General features: G+C 44.4%; 1 pseudogene; it reads right to left on the bottom strand.

The window, feature by feature from the left end:
- Window positions 1-5,266: 5,266 nt before the first annotated feature.
- LOC112622515 lies at window positions 5,267-25,641 on the bottom strand (annotated as a pseudogene).
- Between the last annotated feature and the right edge of the window lie 1,491 nt (window positions 25,642-27,132).

The following is a 27,132-nucleotide window of genomic DNA, read 5'->3' as shown; positions in this document are numbered from 1 at the left end:
TTCTCATCTTCCATAAAAATATCACTCAGTTTTATTTCTCAGTAGACATTCATTGAGCACCTAGGATTTGCACAAACACAAAACCCGTTCTTAAGCTTCCTTTCACAGTAAATTATCTAAATTACCTTTCTTGGGCTCTTTCTCCACTAACGCTGTTTTCTAATTTTATAAGCATTCTTTGGTACCGGTATAATTTTGGCTTGTCAGTTCCAGAGTAGAGGAAAAGAAAATTAAATTTATTTTGTCTAGTTTTAAAACAACCTACAGATTATTTTAAGCCACAGAGATACAAAAGTTGATTATATTTAAAAGCAAACAGACCTAGTTCTTTAACTTTGATCAATATACTATGTTTCAGTTTCTCATCCAGACTGTAACAGCTAAGACTTCCAGAGGGCTTGCAATGCCCTGACAGGTGCTAAGTGTTTTCCCTGTATTATCTCACTTATTCGACCCGACATTGCTATGAGGTACATTCTATTGTTATCTCTATTTTTTCGATGAAAAAACAGCAGCACAAAGAAGTTCAGTAACTGGCCTAAGGCCACACAGCTTGTCTTCCTGAAGATGGGATCCAAACCCAGGCAGTCATAGAACATGCTGATCACTATTGGGCCACTTGTTCTAGGGGGACGGTGCTCCAGGAACACAGAGATGTGGATTAGGATTCCAGGACCTGGGGGAGCTGCTGCTTCTTTCTTAGTTCTCAACAGATCATTGAGTACAGTTTTCTAAACCTTTTCCCCACTTTAATCTGCGGTCCGTAAAACCGTTCCCACAGGTATAACCCACTGTGAAGTTTACAATGATTTCATGTTTGGACACATTCCTACTGAATGTTAAGCTACATAGGAAACAAGTTCTGACTAATACAGATGAAGGTCTGAATGAAGAAGTCTTATTTTTTTAAAGGAATTTTCCCCTCCTCGCCAGATCCAGTTTTAAATGTTGATATCTCTGTTGCAAAAAGATGATAAATAAATGTATCCTTTGCTCAGTAGTGGATGTATGAGTGTGAATATAAAGGTAAGAAAGTTAAGAAATGTCCAATAGTATACAAAGGGCATTCTTGGGCTGGGCATGGTGGCTCACACCTGTAATCCCAGCACTTTGAGAGGCTGAGGTGGGAGGATTCCTTGGGCCCAGGAGTTCAAGGCCAGCCCTGGGCAAAATAGCAAGACCCTATCTCTTAAAAAAAAAAAAGAAAAGAAAAGAAAAGAAAGAAAGAAAGGAAATAAATTTAAAAAGGCAAAGGGCATTTTTAAAATTATTGCTTTTTTTTTTTTTTTTTTTTTTTTTTTTTTTGAGACAGAGCCTCGCTCTGTTGCCCAGGCCGGAATGCAGTGGTGCAATCTCGGCTCACTGCAACCTCTGCCTCCCGAGTGATTCTCCTGCCTCAGCCTCCCAAGTAGCTGAGATTACAGGCATGTGCCACCACATTCGATTGATTTTTGTATTTTTAGTAGAGATGGGTTTTCACCATGTTGGCCAGACTGGTCTTGAACTCCTGACCTCAGGTGATCCATGCACCTCGGCCTCCCAAAGTGCTGGGATTACAGGTGTGAACCACCACACCTGGCAGGGCAGTCTTTTTCTTTAGATTCTTTTTCTTTAGGCCTCGTCTGTAACCATCCATGGTAATAGCTCTTTTCTTTCATCCTTCCCTCACTGAGGAGGAAATAATTTCCTTTCATCCCTTCTGGTTGTTCTAGAGCAGAACTGCTCTACCTGAGTGCTACTGACATTTTGGATGGGATAATTCTTTGTTATGGAGGGCTGTCCTGTAAACTGTAGGATTTTCTGCAGGATCCCTGGCCTCTACCCAGTAGACACAGCAGCACCTCATTTCAGTGTGACAACCAAAAATGTCTTGCCTCATGTCCCCTGTGGCGTAGAGAGGGAGGGGCAAATCACCCCAGGCTGAGAACCACTGTTCTGGAAATATTCAGTGGCATTGCAACCCCACACGTTCACATTTTGCCATATTGCATCCTCAACTATTTTCTCAAAGACTTCAAGGCCACGTATTAGGTGTTCCAGGTATTGTTTCTCTGTTTTTCTCCCTGTCCTTGCCTTTTGAGCCCTCATTGGATGAGCTCTCCAGGAAATATCCTGAAGGTGACACGCTGGCTGCTGCAGCTGGGAGCACGGAGATGGCTTTGGAGGATCCATGTATCCCAGGGTGAGACCCTGGGGGATGCAGGCATGCTCTACCATCACCACTGCCTCATCTGCAGAGCTGGCTTGCTCCTGCGGGCCTTCCTCTTAAGTTTATGTGGACACCATAGCACCACAGACATTATTCTGGTAGTTTCTTATAGAAAACAAATGTCTCCTCTTTGATGGTGTTGATAAACATAAGACACCTGTGCTCTAAGTGCAGTTTGCTTAAGGACAAAGGCAGGACTCTGATATACAGAATAAGCAACGAAGACGGGTTAAGAGTGCTGACTAGAGAGAGTAGCTTGTTTTTGCTCCACTTACATGTAGGTCTCAATGATGCATGTATTGATGGATGTGAATATGTGGCAGAAAATTGTTTGCATTTTTTGGATCCAGTTTAAAACGATAAATTAGATAAGACTGCCCATGGACAGCTTCTAATTGACTTTCAACCATGATGTCCGATGATTCAATAACAGCAATGGCTAACACCTTTTTGTTTTTAAGAGATGAGATCTTGCTATATTGTCCAGGCTGGTGTTGAACTCCTGGGCTCAAGCGATCCTCCCTCCTCAGCCTCCCAAAGTACTGGGATTATAGGTGTAAGCCACCACGCCCAGCCACTAACACTTATTGAACACATACTATGTGCCAAAACGGTACCAAGGGCTTTACTTGACTGTCTCGCTTTAACCTGACGGCAGGTTTAAGAAGTACATGTCATTATCATCTCCATTTTACAGATAACCAAACACGCTCATATTGATCAAGTTACTTGTCTGAGCTTATGTTTCTGTTTTTTTTTTCTTTTTCTTTCTCTTTTCTTTTCTTTTCTTTTGTTTTTTTGAGACAGAGTCTTGCTTTATTGCCCAGGCTGGAGTGCAATAGCATGATCTTGGCTCACTGCAACCTCTGCCTCCCAGGTTCAAACAATTCTTGTGTCTCAGCCTCCTGAGTAGCTGGGATCACAGGCATGTACCACCATGCCCAACTAATTTTTGTATTTTTAATAAAGAGGGGGTTTCACCATGTTGGCCAGGCTGGTCTTGAACTCCCGGCCTCAAGCAATCCACCTGCCTTGGCCTTCCAAAGTGCTGGGATTATAGATGTGAGCCACCACGTCTGTAACCACATCTATAACCACACGAGCCTGGCCCGAGCTCGTATTTCTTATAAAGACACAAAATAGAGATTCAAGGCCCAGCGCGGAGGTTCACGCCTGTAATTCCAGTGCTTTCAGAGGCTGAGGCAGGAGAATTGCCTGAGGCCAGGAGTTCGAGACCAGCCTGGGCAACATAACGAAACTCTGTCTCTATAAAAAAAATTTTAAAAATTAGCTGGGTGCGGTGGCATGTGCCTATACTCCTAGCGACTTGGGAGGCTGAGGTGGGAGGATCCCTTGAGCCCAGGAGGTTGAGGCCACAGTGAGCCCTGATCATGCCAGTGCACAACAGCCTGGGTGACACAGTGAGACCTTGTCTCAAAAAAAAGAAGAGAATCGTTTTTCCAGGGAGTTTGTCTCCAACGTTTTTGGTTGTTGTCATGCTTATGTGTATGTGTAGAATCTTCCAGATTGTGGTAAAATACATGTTACAGAAATCTGAACTGTTTTTAAGTGTACAGTTCACTGACATTAAGCACATTCACACGCTGTGCACCGTCACCACCACCCATCTCCAGAACATTTTCATCTTTCCAAACTGAAGCTCTGTACCCATTAAACAATAACTCCCATCCCCTCTCGCTCTATGAATCTGACTCCTCTAGGTATCTCAAATAAATGGAACTATCCAGTATTTATTTTTCTGTGTCTGGCTTATTTTTACTAAGTGTGATGTCCTCGAGGTTCATCCTTGTTGTCCCATGTGCCAGCATTTCCTGCCTATATAAGGCTGAATAATATTCCATTGTATGGATAGGCCACATTGTGTTTATCCATTCATCCATCATCAGTGGTTACTCAGCTGCTTCCACCTTTTGGTTACCACGAATAATATTGCCATGAACGCTGGTGTACAAATATACCTTCAAGATCCTCTTTTCTTTCCTTTTCTTTTCTTTTCTTTCCTTTCCTTTCCTTTCCTTTCCTTTCCTTTCCTTTCCTTTTCTTTTCTTTTTTATGAGACAGAGTCCTGCTCTGTCACCCAGGCTGGAGTACAGTGGCACGATCTCAGCTCACTGCAAACTCCCCGTCCTGGGTTCATGTGATTCTCCTGCCTCAGCCTCCTGAGTAGCTGGGATTACAAGTGCCTGCCACCACGCCTGGCTAATTTTTGTATTTTTAGTAAAGACTGGGTTTCACCATTTAGCCAGGCTGGTCTTGAACTCTTGACCTCAGGTGATCCGCCTGCCTCAGCCTCAGCCTCAGCCTCCCAAAGTACTGGGATTACAGGCACGTGCCACCACGCTAATTTATTTTTGAGACAGAGTTTCACTCTTGTTGCCCAGGCTGGAGTGCAATGGCACGATCTGGGCTCACTGCAACCTCCACCTCCCGGGTTCAAGCAATTCTTCTGCCTCAGCCTCCCTAGTAGCTGGGATTATGGGCATGCGCCACCACATCCAGCTAATTTTGTATTTTTAGTAGAGATGGGGTTTCACCATGTTGGCCAGGCTAGTCTCAAACTCCTGACCTCAAGTGATTCACTCACCTCGGCCTCCCAAAGTGCTGGGATTACAGGCATGAGCCACTTCACCTGGCCACCCGGCTCATTTTTGTATTTTTAGTAGAGACCCTTGAACCCCTGACCTCAAGTGATCTGCCCGCCTTGGCCTCCCAAAGTGCTGGAGTTACAAGCGTGAGCCATTGTGCCCAGCCAAGACTCTGTTTTCAATTCTTCTGGAGATATACCCAGTGGTGAGATTGCTGGATCATATGGTAATTGTCTGTAGTTTCTTTGAGGGACTGCCATACTGCTTTCCACACTGGCGGCACCATTTTACATTCCACCAACAGTGCACAAGGGTTCCAATTTCTCCACACCCTCACCCACCATTGTTATTTTCTGTTTGTTTCTGTTTTCTTTTTTTTTTTTTAAGTACAATTTCCATCTACTTTTATTCCAGATAATAGTTCGTCTTCAGTCTATAAGGACTCAGCTCTTTACATGGGCTTTGCTGGCGGTTGCGGGGCAGCACCCACAGGTCTAAACGGGGTGGGGGTTTTCGGTCCTTGCGGGCTTCATGAGATAGATTCCTGACTACTTTGCTGTGAATTGCACAACTCATACAGTAATGTGGCTTCACATACAGCTTGGGAAGCACATAGACATCGAAGACACTCGCTTCAGAAATGTCCCGGACTGCTGCGGTCTCCACTAGGCTTCAAAAGACTAATTTCCTAATGGGTTTGTCGCTGGGCGCACACTGGGCACAGTTCGTTTGTCGCTGGGCGCACACTGGGCACACTGGGCACACTGGGCACAATAGGCTGTACGTGGCCACGGCCCTTTTTTGGCACGACTATTGTTCCTTCTTTTCTTTGTCACCTTGAAGACACGGACCGGAGAGAGAAGCTGTTTCTGTTTTCAATAGTAGCCATCCTTATGGTTGTGAAGTGTGTCCCTAAGACTTTGAAATTAGTTATATGCCAAGTCTTTCCCTTCTAGACCTTTTCTTCCTAATTCAATAGCAACACATACACTCAATGGAAAGATCTTGATCATAACACGGCAGCCCATGAGAATTCATGCTCATTACGCCCCTCACTGCCCTCACTGGTCAGTTCTTTGGCAAGCTGGTAAGGTGGTTGGTTGGGAGGGCAGGAATGGATAATACAAAACCACTTTCTCTCTCTAGTCCCGAGCCCTGGGGATGTGAAAGCCCATTTCTTCCTCTTTTCTCCCTCTTCTATACTTTTTGGGCTCTCTCTAAGCATTTAGGAAACACGTTGAAAAGAAACACGTTGTGTTACAGAAAAGATCAGCCTATTCTGATTCCATTAATTTTAATGGGAATGAGCTTTCAGGTAACCTGTTCTGACTTGATCAAGGGCGCTTGGTCTAGGCAGATTCTCCACCTGGCATTCAGAACTTGACAAAAGGTGTGGCTGCTGAAGCAGAGAGGAATGACTCACACCTGCTCACGACTCAGCAGGGGCCCTACCCAAGGCGGATCCCTTTCTCCTCCTCCTCCCTGTTTTCCTCTGTCTGCTTCAAGCTCTCAGGCCTTCCCTGCTTCCAGGCACCCTGGGAAACAGTGGCTGAAATAACACAGGGATGAATCATCCCATCTGACCAAAAGAAGGGAAGGCAGGAGCAGCTCTTGATTGACTGAGTTTCAAGGCCTGAGTTCCCCAACTCACAGCCAGGACAGCATCAGAGCAGCTTCTGCTTCCACGGCGTCTGGCTCCGGATCTGGACCAGAGCCAGCTTTCATCAGGATGCCGGTGCACTGACGCAGCAAGCGAGTGCTGTTAATTAGGTCTGGGGTGTATCCTGGCAATTTAAAGAATCACTCAGTGTTGCAATCATAGAATTGTGGCGTTTTAGGGCTGAAACGGATTTTACATATACAATGTCATAGAACTTCAGAATTTAAATAACTGGCTCACCAGAGCCAATGGCTTTTCAGGATATTTTCAAGCCGGTTTACTTCAAATTGGTAGTTTGAAATGGGCCTTTAGTGGGATTATTTACACCACAGAAACTGACAAACACTACAAATCAGGCTTCTGTCTCCTCCCACTCCACTAAGAGCTGATTGCTAAAAAAAAATGTACTAGCCCATCATTGACCTTGTGCAAATCCTTCACTTATAGATGAGAAAACCTCGGCCTAGAGACAGGAAACGACTTACCCAGGGTCACGCTATTAATTAGCAGCGAATTTAGAATCCAAATCTTTCGTGTTCTATTTTTTTCTTTTTTTTTTTTTTTTGAGGCACAGTCTCACTCTGTTGCCCAGGCTGGAGTGCAGTGGCACAATCTCAGCTCACTGCAACCTCTACCTCTTGGGTTCAAGTGATTCTCCTGCCTCAGCCTCCTGAGTAGCTGAGATTACAGGCACTCGCCACCACACCCGGCTAATTTTTGTATTTTTTGTAAAGACAGGGTTTCACCATGTTGGCCAGGCTACTCTTGAACTCCTGACCTCAAGTGATCCACCTGCCTCGGCCTCCTAAAGTCCTAGACGTGAGCCACCGTGCCTGGCCTTTTGCATTTTATTTCAATGAGTGGATACCGAAAGCATAGTCCTGTCACCCCAACCCAGAATCCTGCCAAAAAATAGAAGCAGGAGGATGTTACTGCACTATCAATAGGGAGTGAAGGATAAATAATTCCTCTGAAAATAGCTTCTCAGGGGAAAGAGACTGACTACTATTAAACCCTTCTGGAATTCCCTGTCATAGTTTAAGCTGAATATGGGGCAATGTTCTTATTACACTTACATGGAATGCAACAGGGAGATGCAGACACAATCGTGTATTTGTAATATCCTCAACAATGAGAGGCTTCGTTGCCCTTGAGGGGGAAAGTGGCATGCCCTGTAGGCTGGGGTCAACAGCATGACCACAAGTAAGAAGAAACAAACTAGACTGGAAATATGTCATTTAGGATGGTTTCTTGGAATTGCTCTATTGTCTTTGTGATAAATGTGACCCCAACACAAAAGCAAATTAACTTTGAGGTTTGCATTTTTTCCCCACAGTGTGATTTTTCTGTACTTGCACAGCTGAGCTCAAAGTTCTGGTTAGGACTTTTATAGGAGGATAAAAGTCAAGAAAGCATGGACACTTATAAACCAGAGCAGCAGGCACGGCGGCTCACGCCTGGAATCCCAGCACTTTGGGAGGCCAAGGCAGGAGAATCACTTAAGGTCAGGAGTTTGAGGGCCAGCCTGGGCACCATAGTAAGAGCCCATCTCTACAAAAAACTTGAAAGCTAGCCAGGTATGGTGGCTCAAGCCTGTAGTCTCAGCTACTCGGGAGGCTGAGGTGGGAGGATCACTGGAGCCCTGATTGAGCCATAGCACTCCAGCCTGGGCAACAGAGCAAGACTGTCACCAAAAGAAAAAAAATAAATAAAGTATAAGACAGGCAAGGCAAGGAAAGGATGGATGGAAGAGATGGAAACTGTAGTTAGAGGGTGCATTCCACCTTCTTAGGGTGACTCTGGGGAGCCAGGATGAACCAGTTACGGGACAACACCAGACAGGATCAATACCACATGTTACTTAAATTCTGAAGTTCTATGACATTGTATATGTGAAATCCGTTTCAGCCCTAAAATGCCACAATTCTATGACTGCAACACTGGGTGATTCTTTAAATTGCCAGGATATGCCCCAAACCTAAGTTAGAGGGTGCAGCCTCAAGAGCTGACTCTCAGAAAGGTAAAGGGACAACCCCACCCCACAGAGGGCAGTGAGCCTGCGGGGAATGATGGGGCCTCTGCTTCTGTGTGGTTGAACCACCCGGACCAGTGAGACCTGAACAGGAACTGGAGCGGCTAGGTTGCATGGGATGCAGGAGAAGGGAGGAATTGGCCAGATTCCTCCAGCAGGGCTGTCCACACCACAGCCTCCACACTCACGCTGTAGCCGTCTGCAGTTTGTCTGGTCCGACCTGTCCCACAGTGAGTGAGCTCTGCCAAAAGCCACCAGCATCCTTCTTGTCCTTTCCTAGAGGCTCATCTCAGTCCCAGCCTCCTCCACCACGGCAGTGTTTGCTACACCTGGTTCCGAGGGAGAGCGCTGCCTCCTTTCCCACCCGCCCCAGCGGCACCCCATGACCCTGTACTTTACACACTGCAGTGCTGGTAGCTCTTAGCCTATCACTGTGCTCTTGGCCCTGCTTATAGTCACTGTCTCTGGGGAAGGGTGACAGGATTCCTGGTATCCCTGACCAGGACAAGGGGTCACTCATGCTGGGCAAAGGAAGAGGGAGGTCAGGCCTGGACAGGCTGCCATCTTGCCCAGATGCAAATGCCAGTTGTCAGAGCAGGGGCCCCTATGTGGGGGGAGCAGAAAGAGGCCAGGGAGTGGCAACCACCCACTGAAGCAGGGGGCCCAGGCAAGAACTCCAAGGGGCCTTACCAACTTCGGGCTGGGGTGTGAGGAACTCCGCTCCTCTTTGGAGGGAGACCCACGAGCCCCTTAGGGCACCATGGCTGTGCTGGCATGAGAACCGTATACCCTGCAGATCTGATGTTTACTTACTCCGTTCTCTTCCGCTCTCTGTTGGCAATACTTAGAAAAGTCTTTGAAAGTCCCAGCATCCAACAGTAAGAGGGGAAAAAGAAGGAAAGGGTTGTATCTACTCTTGGCCAAAATACTAAAGCAGCAGTAGCTTGCTAGTTATGGGTTTTGGTGGTGGTGGTTGTTGTTGCTTTTTTTTTTTTTTTTTTTTTTTTTTGAGACGGAGTTTCACTCTTTTTGCCCAGGCTGGAGTGTGAAATGGCATGATCTGGGCTCACTGCAACCTCCGCCTCCCAGGTTCAAGTGATTTTCCTGCCTCAGCCTCCTGAGTAGCTGGGATTACAGGCATGTGCCACCACACCCAGCTAATTTTGTATTTTTAGTAGAAACAGGGTTTCTCCATGTTGGTCAGGCTGGTCTCGAACTCCTAACTTCAGGTGATCTGCCTGCGTCGGCCTCCCAAAGTGCTGGGATGACAGGCGTGAGCCACTGCACCCGGCTGTTTTGTTTTGTCTTTTTGAGTTGGAGTTTCACTGTGTCACCCAGGCTGGAGTGCAGTGGCGCGATCTCAGCTCACTGCAACCTCCGCCTCCCAGGTTCAAGCAATTCTCCTGCCTCAGCCTCCTGAATAGCTGGAATTACAGGAACGTGCCACCACACCCAGCTAATTTTTGTATTTTTAGTAGAGATGGGGTTTCACCATGTTGGCCAGCGTGGTCTTGAACTCCTGACCTCAGGTGATCCACCCACCTCAGCCTCCCAAAGTGCTGGGATTACAGGCTTGAGCCACCGCGCCCTGCCGGGTCCTGGGTTTTGAGGTGATTTTTGATTTATGCCACCTCCTCTTTGTAATCCCTCTCCAGACTTCTGAATCTCGGCACTGCCCTCATTCTCCTCCCACATCGCCTCAGTCACCTTTGATGCCTCCTTCTTCTCCTGCCCCATAAACGGGCTATTTGGCGAGGCTGCGTCCTCTGCTGCCTTCCTGTCTCTTTACTCTTTTCTCCACAGTATCATCTGCTGTTCAAGACTTCAGTTGTAACCTTGGGAGGACAATCCCAAATCTAGCACTGACTTTCTCCAGACGCATTGTCAACCTTCTGGGCTGCGCTGCCTGGATAGGCAATGGTCGTCTTACCACAGTATTCCCCAAAAGGAATTTATTTCTTTCACCCCAAGCTCAACAATTTCAGGATGGCCTTGGACTACCTCCCTACCCACTTAGCCCTACTTCTAGTTATCAAAGCCTGTTGACTCTATGTCCCTGGTCCCTTTACACCCACCTCTTTCCAATACTGGCATCCTCACCCAATCCAAGGGTGCCTTACCACTTCCCTGCATCATTGCAAAACCCTGCAAACTGGTCTCCCCACTTGCAATATCTCCCCATTCTAAATCAACCTAGATCCACCCTGACAGCCTTCCGTCAGGAAGCCCAGCCCAGGATTTCCATGCCGCCACCTGAAACACCTTTCCGGCCACAGATGGAGTGCCTTGACCGAAATGTACAGTCACTACTCCCGACACACAATCTCACGCTTCCCTACCTGTTTCTTCTCTACAGAACACTCTCCATTGCAACCTCACCTGCGGAAAGACCTTTGAACCTAATCCAAGGCCCTTGGTTTCGTTTTTTTTGTTTGTTTGTTTGGTTTTTTTTTTTTTTTGAGATGGAGTCTGGCTCTGTTGCCTAGGCTGGAGTACAGTGGTGCAATCTCGGCTCACTGCAACCTCTGCCTCCTGAGTTCAAGCGATTCTCCTGCCTCAGACCCCTGCCACAGCCCTCCTCCCGCATCCCCGCCCCCCCGAATAGCTGGCATGACAGGTGCACACCACCAAGCCTGGCTAAATTTTGTATTTCAGTAGAGACAGGGTTTCACCATGTTGGCCAGGCTGGTCTCGAACTCCTGACCTCAGGTGATCCACATGCCTCGGCCTCCCAAAGTGCTGGGATTACAGGTGTAAGCCACTGCGCCCGGCTGCAAGGCCCATTTTAAAACACACGGCACCCTCGGGGCCTTTCCTGGTACCCGCTCATGGCACCATGCTCCTGGTCTGGGGCATGCATCCTCTTCTGCCGTGTCCCACGGCAATGCCTGGGCTTGTTTTCTTTCACCTGCACCTTCTTCCTTTCCCCCCGCCCACCTCCGGGAATGCCATGATCTCTCAGTTGTCCACACCAGAAACTCAGAAATTGTTCTAGATTCCTTCCTCTCCCTTCCCCTGTACTTCAGTGCTCCCAAGTCTGCCCCTGAAACCTCCCTCCTTTTACCCCCTTCTGTTCAGCCTTCCTTTCCCTCCCTTGGCTCAGGCCACACTCATCTAGGGAGCTGGGGCAGGACTTTCTATATGTCCCTGAGGTAGGCAGCCCCCCACCTCCTCCCTGCTCGCTCACGACCTGTGTGTCCTCAGCCTTTCCTCAGTTGCCTCACCTGCAAAAGGGGATTTTAAAAAACCACACACACTTGGGGAGCTGAGAAGGGAGGATCACTTGATGCCAGAAGTTCAAGATCAACCTTGGCAACACAGAGAGTCCTAGTCTTTAGAAAAAATAAAATAAATTAGCCAGGCATGGTGGTATACGCCACCTACTTGGGAGTCCTACCTACTTGGGAGGCTGAGGTAGGAGGGAGGATTCCTTGAGTCGGAGTTCAAGGCAGCAGTGAACTAGGATCGTGTTACTGATCTCCTTGTCTTTACAAAATAAAAATAAACAGCACCCTCAAAATTCATACACACACAGATTGAGTATCCCTTATCTGAAATGCCTGGGACTTGATATGTTTTGAACTTTGGATTTTTTCAGATTTTGGAATATTTGTATATATACAGGCATACCTCATTTTATTGCAGTTTGCTTCATTATGCTTCGCAGATATTGCATGTCTTACAAATTGACGGTTTGTGGCCAGCTCTGTGTCAAGCAAGTCTCTCAGCGCCATGTTTCCAACAGCGTATGCTCACTTCATTCCTGTGTCACATGTTAGTAATTTTTGCAATATTTCAAAGTTTTTCATTATTATTATATCTGCTATGGTGAGCTGAGACCGGTGATCTTTGATGTCACTATTGTGATTGTTTCGGGGCACCATAAGCCACGCCCATATAAGACAGTGAACTTCATTGATAAATGTTGCATGGGTTCTGTGCTCCACCACTTGGCCTTTCCCACATCTTTCTCCCTCTCCTCAGGCCTCCCTATTCCCTGAGACACAACAATATTGAAATTAGGCCAGTTAATAACCTACAATGGCCTCTAAGTGTTCAAGGGAAAGGAAGTGCTGCAAGTCTGTCACCTTAAAGCAGAGGCTGGGAATGGTGCAGCTTGGTGAGGAAGGCATGTCAAAAGCTAAGGTGGGCTCTTGCACCAGAGAGTTAGCCAAGTTGTGAATGCAAAGGAAAAGTTCTTGAAGAAAATTAAAAGTGCTACTCCAGTGAGCACATGAATGATAAGAAAGCAGAACAGCCTTTTGCTGATACGGAGAAAGTCTGAGTGGTGTGGATAGAAGATCAAACCAGCCACAACATTCCCTTAAGCCAAAACTAATCCAGAGAAGGCTCTAACTGTCTTCAATTCTATGAAGGCTGAGAAAGATGAGGAAGCTGCAGAAGATAAGTTTGAAGCTAGGAGAGGTTGGTTCATGAGGCTTAAGGAGCACAGTCATTTCCATAACATAGAAATGCAAGGTGAAGCAGCAAGTGCTGATGGAGAAGCTGCAGCAAGTTATCCAGAAGATCCAGCTATAACAGCATTGATGAAGGTGGTTGCACTAAATAATGGATTTTCAATTTAGACAAAACAGGCTTCTGGGGAAGAAGACGCCATCTAGGACTTTCATCCTAGAAGAGAGGAAGTCAATGCCTGGTTTCAAAGTGTCAAAGAACAGCCTGCCTCTCTTGTTAGGGACTAACGCACCTGGTGACTTTAAGTTGAAGCCAGTGCTGACTTACCATTTCAATAATCCTAGGGCTGTTAAGAATGGTGCTAAATCTACTCTGCCTGTGCTCTATAAATGGAACAACAAAGCCTAGGTGACAGCACATCCGTTTACAGCATAGCATGGTTTACTAAATATATTAAGCCCACTGTTGAGACCCATTGTTCGGAACAAAAGATTCTTTTCAAAATATGACTGCTCAATGACAATGCACCTAGTCACCCAGTAACCCTGACGGAGATGTACAAGGAGATGAATGTAGTTTTCACGCCTGCTAACACAACATTCATTCTGCAGCTCATGGATCAAGGAGTAATTTCAACTTTCAAGTCTTAATATTTAAGAAATACATTTCATAAAGCTATAGTTTCCATAGACAATGATTCCTTGGTTAGATGAGGGCATAGCAAATTAAAAACCTTCTGGAAAGGATTCACTGTTCTAGATGCCATTAAGAACATTTGTAATTCATGGGAGGAGGTCAAAATATAACATTAACAGCAGTTTGGAAGAAATTGATTCCAACCCTCATGGATGACTTTGAGGGGTTCAAGACTTCAGTGGAGAAAGTCACTGCAGATGTAGTGGAAATAGCAAGAAAGCTAGAATTAGAAGTGGAACCTGAAGGTGTGATTGAATTGCTGCAATTTCATGAGAAAACTTGAACAGATGAGGAGCTGCTTTTTAAAGATGAGCAAAGAAAGTGGTTTCTTGAGATGGAATCTGCTTCTGGTGAAGATACCATGAACGCTGTAGAGATGACAACACAGGATTTAGACCATTACATAAACTTAGTTGATAAAGCAGTGGCAGGGTTTAAGAGGCTTGACTCCAATTTTGAAAGGAGTTCTACTGTGGGTAAAATGCTATCGAACAGCATCACCTGCTACAGAAATCTTTTGTTTTTCCAGAGCAAGGCTCCAACTCTCTTCAATTCTGTGAAGGCTGAGAAAGATGAGGAAGCTGCAAAAGATAAGTTTGAAGTTAGGAGAGGTTAAAAAGAAGAGTCCATTGGTGTGGCAAATTTCATTGTTGTCTCATTTTAAGAAATTGCCACAGTCACCACAACCTCCAGTAGCCACCGCCCTGATCAGTCAGCAGCCACCAACATTCACAAAAGACTCTGCACCAGCAAAAAGATTATGACTCCCTGAAGGCTCAGATGATTTTTAGCATTTTTAGCAATAAACAGTTTTAAAATTAAGGCATATACCTTTTTTAGACATAATGCTATTGCACACTTAATAGATGACAATATAGTATAGACATAACTTCTATATGAACTGGGAAACCAAAACATTTGTATCTCACTTTAATTGCTACATTTACTTTATTGTGGGGTGGTCTGGAACTAAACCCACAATGTCTTCGAGGTATGCCTGCATATAATAAGATAATGTTGGGAATCAGACCCAAGCCAAAACAGGAAATTCATTTATGTTTCATACACACCTTATATACATAGCCTGAAGGCAACTTTGTACAATATTTTTAATTTTGTGCATGAAACAAAGTTTTGAGTATGACCTGTTTCATAAGGTTTGTTGTGGAATTTTCTACCTGTGATGTCTTGGGTGCTCAATACGTTTTGAATTTTGGAGCATTTAAGGTTTCAGATTTTTGGATCAGTGATTATTATATATATATATTATTATGTGATTATTATATATATATACACACACACATAATAATCAGTGATTATTATATACACACACACACACACACACACATATATATATCCTGATCCAGAGAGGGAGAGAGAGAGAGAGAAATTACCATGTAAAATAAGTACTAATAAAATTATCAATTTATGACTCTTTTTGCTTGAGTTAATAAAGTAACTTCCTAACTAGCCCCTGGCTGCCACAACACACAAATAAAATCCCGTGCCCACTACACTACCAATGAACTCTATAAAAGACATAAAATTCTATACATAACTTTTCTTTTAATGCTAATCAAATAAAATAGAATGTGTTTAGAATAAAAGTGCAGTGGGGATGGTTTTTTAGCTCAGCCTGTAAGGCTGTTCACGCAGCAGCCCAGCTGCCCCGGTTGCTCCGCCCACTACTCTGACATGCCCCCTTTACCAAGACAGAAGTATGAACAGTTCTCCCGTGCAGCACGCCCTTCCACATGTCCTTCCACGCACTCGAGTCTCACACAGGCAGTTCTCACTGCCTCCCCTCCTCCCCGGCCCACCTCCACCTTACTCCCTACTTCCCACATTTACTAACTCCCTGTCATTCCAAGACACAACTCAACTGTCACCTCCTCTGAGAGGTCCCCCGACCCTCCTAGGCTGAGGAGAGAGCCCTCTTCACTGTTCCAATCATTCCCAGCACTCAGTGCATGCTGTTCTTATGAGTGATGTGCCAGGCTGTCCTCCCTGCTGGACTCCGGGCTCTTGCCTTGCTGGGTTTTGTGTCCACTGTGCTTAGCTCTGGACTTAGAACATATAGACAGATAATAATTTTGTATTAAGGAATTGAAGGAAAGAGTGAACCCCAGCCCATTCTATCTTTCTATCTGTCTATCCACCTAGAGAAATACATATAAAGCTAATTTAAGACCAGGGTTTGCTGGGCATAGTGGCTCTCACACCTGTAATCCCAGCACTTTGGGAGGCCAAGGAAGGAGGATCACTTGAGCCCAGGAGTTTGAGACCAGCCTGGACAACAAAGTGAGACCCCGTCTCTACTACAATTTTTTTTAATTAAGCATTTTTTAAAATAAAAATATTTAAAAAGACCAGGGTTAAATCTGACTCGTATTTCCTCTAATATCTGCCAGTGGGTCTTACATGAAATAGCTTCTCAATAAATATTTTGTGGTTTAAAGAACAGCAAGGAGGACAGTATGAAAAAGTGTGGTGGGCAGAAGAGACAACAGGCTGAGCTTCGGGGCCCAGATCAGGCCTGGAGCCTGGAGGAGTATGTGCTTCATTGTAAGTGTAACAGGCAACTCTTGGAGGGACTGAAATCTAAAATGAACAAAATCAGATTTAAGTTATTTTAAAAGCCAGACTCGTATTGTATGATTTCAGTTATAGGAAATATTGATCAACCTCTGAACCCTCCCTAGGGAACTCCGGTCCTCAGTGTTCTTATTTATAAGATGAGGGTAGACCAGCTGACTCTAGGGTCACGTGTAATTCTCTGGGTTTTTTTGTTCCATGTTAATAAAAAACAATGGTTAAATGGGCTAAGGAATAGAACCTGGCATAGCAATCCCAGGAAAGGGACTCATGGTCTCTCCATCTCAGTGGCACTGTGATACAGTGGGAATAACCTTGGAGGTGCGACCTCTTCCCCTGGATTCAGTATTTACCATTGAAATGACCTTGAGAAAGTAATGAAATTATTTGGCCCTTTGTCTTTGCATCTCTAAAATACGGGAGTTCTAGAAGGGGGCGTCTATGATCCTTTTCATAGAAAGTTGGCATTCTAATCCAGCTTCACATTCTGAAGGCAACATAGAGCTTTGAATCAAAAAGATTCACTCATGCTATATAGGTTCTAGGAGTTTTAATAAAATTGATGTCATGGGAATTTTGCTATTAAAAAGACTTAGGGGGCCAGGCACGGTGGCTCATGCCTATAATCCCAGCACCTTGGGAGGCTGAGGCAGGTGGATCACTTGAGGTCAGGAGTTCGAGACCAGCCTGGCTAACATGGTAAAACACTGTCTCTACTAAAAATACAAAAACTAGCCGGGCATGGTGGTGTGTGCCTGTAATCCCAGCTACTCAGGAGGTTGAGGCAGGAGAATCGTTTGAACCTGGGAGGTGGAGGCTGCAGTGAGCCAGGATCATGCCATTGCACTCTGGCCTAGGTGACAGAGGAAGACTCTGTCTCAAAAAAAAAAAAAAAAAAGACCGAGGGAAGAACATGGAATACTGTGCACATACTAAAAAGAATGCAGATTTATAAGTACCGACATGGAAGATGCTTATGAATATTGCTACACTGAAAAATTTAGTTGCAGAATATGTACAGTATCATCTCATTTTTTTCTGTAAGGAAATGGCGTGTGCACTGCACATAAATGCTGCTATTGAGGTGGCCTGGCAAAGTGATCTGTCTTCGTCAGCCAGAGCTGCCATAGCAAAGTACCAGAGCCTGGCTTAAACAACAGAGGTTATTTCCTTATAGTTCTGGAGGCTGGAAGTCCAAGAGCAAGGTGTCAGAAGGGTTGGTTTCTCTTGAGGCCTCCGTCCTTGGCTTGTAGACATTGTTTCCTCCCTCTGTCTTCACGTAGTCTTCTCTGTGTGTCTGTGTCTGTGTCCTCATCTCCTCCTCTTAGAAGGACACCAGTCATATTGGATTAGGGCCCACCCATGTGACCTCATTTTTAACTTAATAACCTCTTTAAAGACTCTGTCTGCAAATATAGTCACATTCTGAGATACTAGGGGTTACGACTTCAACATACGAATTAAAGGGAGACACCGTTCAGCCCACAACAGTTCCTATGCCTGAGACGCAGTAGATAGCCAGGAAATAGTTGAAAAGCTGAATGAATGAAGTAAATGGGATTACTTTGTTTGCAGGTGCAGTGGGAGGTTGGTGGGACACTAAAAGCAGACAAGATCATGGAGAGCCTTGAGCTCCAGAGAGAGAAGTCCAGATCCTAGCTGTAGGATGCTCTTGAGCAAAGGAATAACATGGCATTGACATTGTTGCAGGCACCTTTAACTGGTGTTCATTTGTCCCGGGGTTTGGAGACAGTTGAGCCTGAGGGCAGGGAGATCAGATGAGAGACTAGTCAGTCATTCCAAGTTATGAAGTGACAAGGGCCTTGACCAGGGTGGTGGCCTGGATAAAAGCTGGATACAGATGGGTGTGCCTGGCAGTTGTTCCAAACTCTGCACCTGCTGATGTGTCCGTGAGAGCCACATTTCACGTTCACCTTGAAAACAATGAGTCCTATAGAAACTGGAAAGGCAGTGGCTGCCAGAGCTGCATAGGATGAGCTCCTCCTAAGTCCCAGAACACCACAATTCCAGACAACTCCTCTTGACTCAAGGACTTCTCAATTTAGCTCCACCCTGGCTCTGCAAGTGGGTCCTTTCTCTTCTTCCATATGAGTAGGTTACACTCAAACTGAGGTTCTTACTGGTTCACAGAGGCATCAAATCCCCACTACGTCTTGGATTTTGTTGTCATCTCCTCTCATCACACTTCTTGCACCTATTAGAATGTCCTCTGTTCCTTACCTCTGGAAATACATCCCTGTTTGTATACTGCCTTCTCCATGCAGCCCTCTGATGACTGCAGCTCACATGGCACTCTCCCTTAGTTGAACCTTAATCACATGCATTGTCTATACCAGAAAATGCATCATGATATTGAATAATGCATCACGCACATGCTTTAGATATTTGGAACACTCATATTTCTAGAAAAATCCCACAGGAGATGGTAAACTCCTTGAGATTATGAATTTAGGGTTTCTTGTGTACTGATGGTTACACTGCCCAACCAAGTACATATTAGAGGCTCAACAAATTCATGCTAAGATGATAGCGAACACCCCATAAGTCCATGTAGGATTCTTCCCTTGGCTCAGGGAATGGGGTAGGTTGGCAAAAAGGTCAGAGATAGAATGCAATCATATTTATTCCTCTCCATAGAAATAGTCCTTAAGTCCCAACCCAACTCTCCCCTTATTCTCTTAATGCAGCTCAAAAAACCATTAGCCCCATATCAGAAAGTGTTCTTAGGCCTCCAAAAGGAGCTTGTTGATAAAGGAGTTGAGCAGGTCAGGCTTTTGGAAGTCTGCAGCCAAGGAGATGATTACTCTGTCCTGGGAGGCAGATAGGACCAACACCAGTGACAAGAATCACACAGACAGCCTGAGGAGCTGGCACCAGAGTGGCCTTTGGGGAAGTAGGCAGTTGTTTGAATGCTCTTTATGGGAAGAGGACAAAGAACAACTGGAGGTATTTTTTGCAGAAATGTAAATGATGGTCCTCAAATTCATATGGAATTGCAAGAGTACCCAAAGGGCCAGAAGAATCTTGAGACAGAAGAACAAAGTTGGGAGACTCACACATCCCAATTCCAAAACTTGCTACAAAGATATAATAATCAAAACAGTGTGGCACTGGCCTAAGGATAAACTTATGGACCAATGGAATAGAATTGAGAGTATAGAAATAAACCTGTGTGTCTCTGGTCAAATGATTTTCAGTGAGGGTGCCAAGTCCATTCAATGGGGAAAGAAAAGTCTTTTCAACAAATGGTGCCAGGAAAATTGGACTTTCATATGCAAAAGAATGAAGTTGAATCCCTATCTTACACCATAAGCAAAAATTAATTCAAATGGATCAATGACCTAAAAATAAGAGCTAAATCCATAAAACTCTTAGAAGAAAACACTAATCAATCATTACCTTGGATTTATTAGCAATGAATTCTTAGATATGACACCAAACCATAAGCAATAAAAGAAAACATAAATTGCACTTAAGAAATTAAAAACTTTCGTGCACCAAAGGACACTGTCAAAGTGAAAAGACAACCAATGGAATAGAAAATATTTGCAGACCATATATGTGATAAAGGTTTAACATCCAGAATGTATAAAGAACTCCTAACAACAATAAGACAAACAACCCAATTTAAGAAATTGGCAAAAGAATGGAGTAGACATTTCCCCAGAGAAGATAGACAAATGGCACCAAGCACATAAAAAGATGTTCAACATCAGTAGCCATTAAGCAAATGCAAACCAAAATCACAATGAGATACCACTTCACATCTATTAGGATGTTTATATCATATATATATAAACACACAGAGAATTACAAGTGTTGGTGATGATATGGAGAAATTGGAATGTGGTACATTGCTAGTGGGAACGTAAAATGATGCAACCACTGTGGAAAACAGTTTGACATTTTTCCAAACATCTAACACTGAATTACCATATGACCCAGCAATTCCACTCCTAAAGAATTGAAAACAGGGACTGAAACAGATATGTCTATGTCAATGTTCATTATGGCATTAATCACAATAGCCAAAAGCTGGAAACAACAGATGTCTATCAGCACATGAATGAATTAACAAAATGTGGTATATCCATACAATGAAATATTATTCAGCCATACAAAGGAACGAAGTTCTGATCCATGCTACAATGTGGATGAAACTTAAAAACATTATACCAACTAAAATAAGCTCAACACAAAAAGACAAATATTGTGTGGTTCCATTTATATGAAATATCTATAATAGGAAAGTTTATAGACACAGAAAGTGTAATATAGAGTATCAGGGGCTGGGGAAAGGGGAGAATGGGGAGTTATTGCTTAATGCTTACAGAGTTTCTGTTCTGGGTAGTGAAAAACTTTTAGAAATAGTGTTGATAGTTGTACAACATTGTGAATGTACTTAGTAGCACTTAATTGTATGCTTTGGTTAAAATGGAAATTTTTATTGTATATATGTATTTTACTACAATAAAAAAATTCCAAAAGATAAAATAAAAGGACAGTTGACAGATACGAGGAAGAGATGATTGCAAGGTGCAACATGGTTATGGTACTCTTTGGAATGGGATACTTATTCAGAAAGTGAATGGTAATGACAAGCCTTGTATTCAGAGGATGTTTTGTGTTAGACATCAAAATATATCTAAATACACACAAATCAAAGGTGGGAGAGATTCGCTCCAGTGAATACAGGAGTCGCAAGATTCACCCGTGGAATGAGGAAGCTAACCCCGAGGCTCTCTGGGCCACCTCAAGATGCCGAGCTAATGCTCTCCAATGTCACTTTCTATGCCAAAGTTTTAAAATCCTGGTGGCACTTACTTGCTTTGCCATGTTGAAGTCTTATATCAAATATGGGAATATAAAGAATGATCTCAGCTGACAAATGTCTGAAGCTTGCTTGGCTAGAAAATTGTCAATCTTCCAGCCTCTCTTCTGCAGAAAAAAAAGGCGGGTAGGGGGAAGACATTATGCCTTGCATAGATAGCCCTTTTAATTTACTTTTTTGGATAAAATATGTCTGTTTCCTAGTTTGTGGCATTATGAATTATGTTACCTTAAGAGAAGGCTCCAGACAGTCATATTATCTGCACACAAAGATTCAACTTAAAACTCTCCTCCTGGAATGTTCAGGCATTTATAGCTGTACCAGAATCCTGCAGCCTTTGCACCCCCAGGGCACTGGCTCCAGAGTGCTACAGGATTTAGGACCCAGAATGGCATGAGCATTGAGATCCTATGCCTCTTAGTGCTTGGCACACAGTAGATATTCAAACTATGCTTGTTGAACTATAGAAAATCTCACTTCTCTATGAGATGGATAAAGGAGCATAAGCAGGTAACTTAAGGAGGAAAAAAATTACATCCATGGAATACTAATGAAGCTTAAGTTGAAGCTTTAGACAGGTACATGTTTAAAAGAGAGAGCATATGGTCATTATTCATTTCCAGCCTCTTCAAGTATCTCTGTAACTTTGTTGTTCTTTTTCTTATATTTATTTAGAGAGGGTCTCACTCTGTCGTCCTGGCTGGAGTGCAGTGGCACGATCATGGCTCACTGCAACCTCAGCCTTCCGAGCTTAAGCGATCCTGCCCCTGTGAGCTTCCTGAATAGCTGGGACTACAGGCACGCACCATCACGCCCAGCTGATCCTTTTTATTTTATTTTATTTTATATATTTATTTATTTATTTTTTGAGACAGAGTCTCGCTCTGTCGCCCAGGCTGGAGTGCAGTGGCGCGATCTCGGCTCACTGCAAGCTCCGCCTCCTGAGTTCCCGCCATTCTTCTGCCTCAGCCTCCCGAGTAGCTGGGACTACAGGCGCCCACCACCATGCCTGGCTAATTTTTTTGTATTTTTAGTAGAGATGGGGCTTCACCATGTTCGGCAGGATGGTCTCAAACTCCTGACCTTGTGATCTGCCCGCCTCAGCCTCCCAAAGTGCTGAGATTACAGGCGTGAGCCACCACGCCCGGCCCCCTTTCTATTTTTAGTAGAGATGAGGTCTCAGTATGTTGGCCCGGCTGGTCTCAAACTCCTGGGCTCAAGTGATCCTCCCACCTTTGCCTCCCAAAGTGTTGGGATTAGAGGCAAGAGCCACTGGCACCCAGCCTGCAATTTCATTTGGATGATGTTAAACCTTCAGTTTGATCAGGAATTGATTTTCAGAGATATTCACTATTAAACTGAAGGGTGAGCTGCCTCCAAATCAAATGTGTCCTCAAATCCTTTAGCGTCCTACATGAAATGGGCCTCCTGAGAAGCACAAACCAAAAGGCATAACTAATACATCATACTGGTTAAAATGTGAAAGAAGACCTTAAAATAGATATGTACTGGATGGATTTGATATAACAGCTAGTTTGCTTGGTTTTGCTCTGGTTGCTTTATTCTGTTTAAATTGTGTTAATCAAACATACCACAGAGCTGGCCCTAAATACTAATTGTTTAGAGACAGCCCTTGCAGAGAAGTGGGTTCAATTAGCATCACATCTGTAATTACACAGTATATTATATACTTCACATGTATAATTACTTATTTTATGGCTTCATGCCATCTTATAGACAAACAAAGACTTGAGAAAATTTACAAGCTTTTCTGGGAGTGTCCCCATAAGGGTGTAATTTTCATTCTAACCAATAACTAAGATGGGGATAATTCTACAAGTAGATTGCCAACCTGTTGGCATACAATAAGTTCAGAAATTCCCTTCATGAATTTTTTTTTTATGTAAAATTGCAGAAACATTCATTATAGCCACACATAAAAGGGATAGTCATAGTGTTGGAAATACAAATATAAAGAATATAGAGATTTTGTATGAAGGAACTCACAGTGTAGTAAGGGAGACTGATATGTAAAAATGAAAATAGAGTCTAAAAAAGACACAAAAAAAAATGAGTAGGGGTTTGAGGGTGGAAGACCTCCCCCAGGAAGACTTCATGGGGAAAGCTAAAGTCTAAGGTAGATATTGAAGAATTAATAGACATTTTCAAGGCATACAAAAGTTGGGAAGACATTCGAAGAAGAGTGAACCGCACGTGCAAAGGTACAGCATGGTGGGTTTGGGACAACGCCTTATATATCTATATCACTGTGACTGGAGAGTAAGTTAGTAGGAAGTGACAGTGAAAATGTAGGAGCTGAACATGGAATAAGGCATGAAATCTCTATATTTATCTTCCTCAGTAAATAATAAAGGAAACAGGAACAGTGGCTCACACCTGTAATCCCAGTGCTTTGGAAGGCTGATATGGGGGGATGGCTTGAGGCTAGGAGTCCGAGACCAGCCTGGACAACATAGCAAGACTCTGTATCTAAAAAAAAAAAAAAAGCCAAACGTGCTGGCACACACCTGTAGTCCCAGCTACTCAGGAGGCTGAGACAGGAGGATTACTTGAGCCTAGGATGTCACAGTTGCAGTGAGCTATGATCATGATGCTGCATTCTAGCCTGGGTGACAGAGCAAGACCCTGTCTCTCAAAAAAATTTAATGTTAATAAAGGAAACCATTGCACAGTTCATTAATCTTCACCTTAAAATGCACAACCTAAATTGCGTTATTGAATTATAAAATAGGACTGAGATAGAAGGAGAAGGAGTGGTCCTAGGAACACCAAACCAGTAATCTTTTTTTTTTTTTTTGAGACAGAGTCTCACTTTGTCACCCGGGCTGGAGTGTAGTGGTGCCATCTCAGCTCACTGCAACCTCAACCTTCTGGGCTCAAACTATTCTTCCTCCTCAGCCTCCCAAGTAGCTGGGACTACAGGTGTGCACCACCATGCCCAGTTAATTTTTTGGTAATTTTGGTAGAGATAGGGTTTCACCATGTTGCCCAGGCTGGTCTTGAACTCCTGACCTCAAGTGATTCTCCCCATCTCGGCCTCCCAAAGTGCTGGGATTACAGGCATGAGCCACCAGGCCCATCCCTGAACCAAGACTCTCAAAGTTCAACTCTAGACTCCAGAAAATCAGTAGCACGAGAGTCTCCTTTGCCACCAGCCATCCTCAATTTTTTTTTTTTTTTGAGATGAAGTCTCACTCTGTTGCCCAAACTGGAGTGCAGTGGCGCGATCTCGGCTCACTGCAACCTCCACCTCCTGGGTTCAAGTGCTTCTCCTGCCTCAGCCTCCTAAGTACCTGGGATTATAGGTGTGTACCACCACACCCAGCTAATTTTGCATTTTTTAAGTAGCGATGGGATTTCAACATGTGGGCAAGGCTAGTCTTGAACTCCTGACCTCGTGATCCGCCTGCCTCGGCCTCCCAAAGTGCTGAGATTACAGGAATAAGCCACTGTGCCAGGTTCTCATTTTTTAAAAAATTGTCATTTTGCCAGACACGGTGGCTCGCGCCTGTAATCCCAGCACTTTGGGAGACCAAGGCGACTGGATCACCTGAGGTCAGGAGTCTGAGACCAGCCTGTCCAACATGGTGAAACCCTGTCTCTACTAAAAATACAAAAATTAGATGGGCATGGTAGTGGGCGCTGTAGTCCCAGCTACTCTGGAGGCTGAGGCAGGAGAATCGCTTGAACCCAGGAATGAACCAGGTCGCAGTGAGCCAAGATCACACCACTGCATTCCAGCCTGGGTGACAGAGCAAGACTCTGTCTCAAAGGGAAAAAAAAAAGTAGATACTATAGGGACCATTCCCTGATGGGCTTTGGGTGTCACCAGGGCCTTGCTGTTGGTATCCTGGGTCCAGACTGAAAAGCGCAGAGGCAGAGGAAGGGCTACAGCGGTTGGATATGATGCACAAGGAAGAAGTTGTCTGGAGAGCTGACAGTTTTTGAGGCCATAGAGTCAAGCCCCCTGCAGAGGGGAGAGTTCACCTCTTCTCTAAGGATGGCTGCTGCCGGCAATTCTCATTCCACACCTGTCTCCTTCTGTGGCCCATGGATCGTTCTCTTCTAATGTCTTCCAGCATCGTGTTTCTGCTACTCAAGCCCTCAAGTGACGATTCCACACAAAGCTGCCTGGTGTTTATCATGGGCTGCATGGGGAGCTCAGCCTCTCATTTCTTACTCCCCCTTCCCACCTCCCCCAAAAAGATTAGAAACTCCCTTGGATCAAAACATGACAAAGTTCATTTGCACATTTGACAAATTATGTCTTTGTGTAAAGTAAATACAATTTTAGTACGTAGTCTAAATTGTATTTGCATCTAATTGCTAATTAGATGTATTGTAATTAGATGTATTAGCATCTAATTGAGGAAGGAGACGAGGAGGAAAGATAATATTGACAAACTCACCAAGTGCTAGACTCTGGGGTGAGTGCTCTGAATATATCATCTCACCTCATTCCCTCAACAGGCCTGTGAGGTAGGTACCGTTAACCCATTTTACAGATGCGGATATCATCACCAAGTCCATGGCACTGAGATCTCCAGCAGACATCCTTGCCCTGCCCAATTTGAGCACAATCGTCTGGGCAAACATGTAGCACTGCAGGTATTTGATAAATGATGAATGGGGTTGACTGGATCCTTGTCCTAATCAATTTGATAATGGTTTACCTAGTTTTTTCTGACCTCCCGCCCTCAGCCAGTTATTCCTTTTTAGCACTCAAAACATATTTTATGGAGAGCAGGAAGTTCCGTGCACAACATTAGGCTCTTGAAAGGGAAAGTCAAGCCTTAAAAGTTTTTATTTACACCCCACTTTCTCCTGCAAGGGATTTGGAGTGATTTATCACAAAGACACCTATAATAACATGACTAGGCTCCGCGTGGTGGCTCACGCCTGTAATACCTGCACTTTGGGAGGCTGACACAAGTGGATCACTTGAGGTCAAGAGTCCAAGACCAGCCTGGCCAACGTGGTGAAACCCTGTCTCTACTAAAAGTAAAAACGAATACAAAAATTAGCTGGGCATGGTGGCGTGTGCCTGTAGTCCCAGCTATTCAGGAGGCTGAGGCAAAAGAAGTGCTTGAACTCAGGAGGTGGAGGTTGCAGTGAGCAAAGGTCGCACCACTGCACTCCAGCCTGGGCAACAAAGTGAGACTCCATTAAAAAAAAAGAAAAAAAAAAGATTAAATATAAAAAAGAATAAAACAGGCCAGGTGCGGTGGCTCACGCCTGTAATCCCAGCACTTTGGGAGGCCAAGGCAGGCGGATCACCTGAGGTCAGGAGTTCGAAACCAGCCTGGTCCAACATGGTGAAACCCCATCTCTATTAAAAATACAAAAATGAGCCAGGTGTGGTGGTGTGTGCCTGTAATTCCAAGACAGAAGAATCGCTTGAACCCAGGAGCCAGAGGTTGCAGTGAGCCAAGATCATACCTCTGCACTCCAGCCTGGGCAACAGAGTGAGACTCTGTCTCAAAAAAAAAGAGAATAATAGCACCATGGATGCCATAAACATAAGCAGTTAAAGTAAAATAAAAGCTAATAATAGAAGAGGGGAAAAATACAATAAACGTTCAGGCTATAAGAATTTATATAGGCCAGGCACAGTGGCTTATCCCTGTAGTCTCAGTGCTTTGGGAGGCTGAGGCAGGCAGATCACTTGAGGTCAGGAGTTCAAGACCAGCCTGGTCAACATGGTAAAACCCTGCCTCTACTAAAAATACAAAAATTAGTCAAGCATGGTGGCACATGCCTGTAGTCCCAACTACTCGGGAGGCTGAGGCAGGAGAATCGCTTGAACCTGGGAGGCAGAGGTTGCAGTGAGCTGAGCTCATGCCATTGCACTTCAGCCTGGGCGACAGAGTCAGACTTGGTCTCCAAAAATAAAAATAAAAGATAGAAATCCCCCCAGGTAATTCTTATGTACTGCCAAATTAAGAAGCGTTGCTGTAGTATATAATCTTCAGCCACAACTCAGTGAAGGCAATTCTTCCCAGATGAGGTAAAGTTAAAAAGGACTCTAAGAAATACGAGACCCAA

The sequence above is a fragment of the Theropithecus gelada genome, chromosome 4 (assembly GCF_003255815.1).
Source record: "Theropithecus gelada isolate Dixy chromosome 4, Tgel_1.0, whole genome shotgun sequence".
In the NCBI taxonomy this organism is placed as follows: Eukaryota; Metazoa; Chordata; class Mammalia; order Primates; family Cercopithecidae; genus Theropithecus; species Theropithecus gelada.
This window is presented reverse-complemented; position numbering and strand designations above follow the sequence as displayed.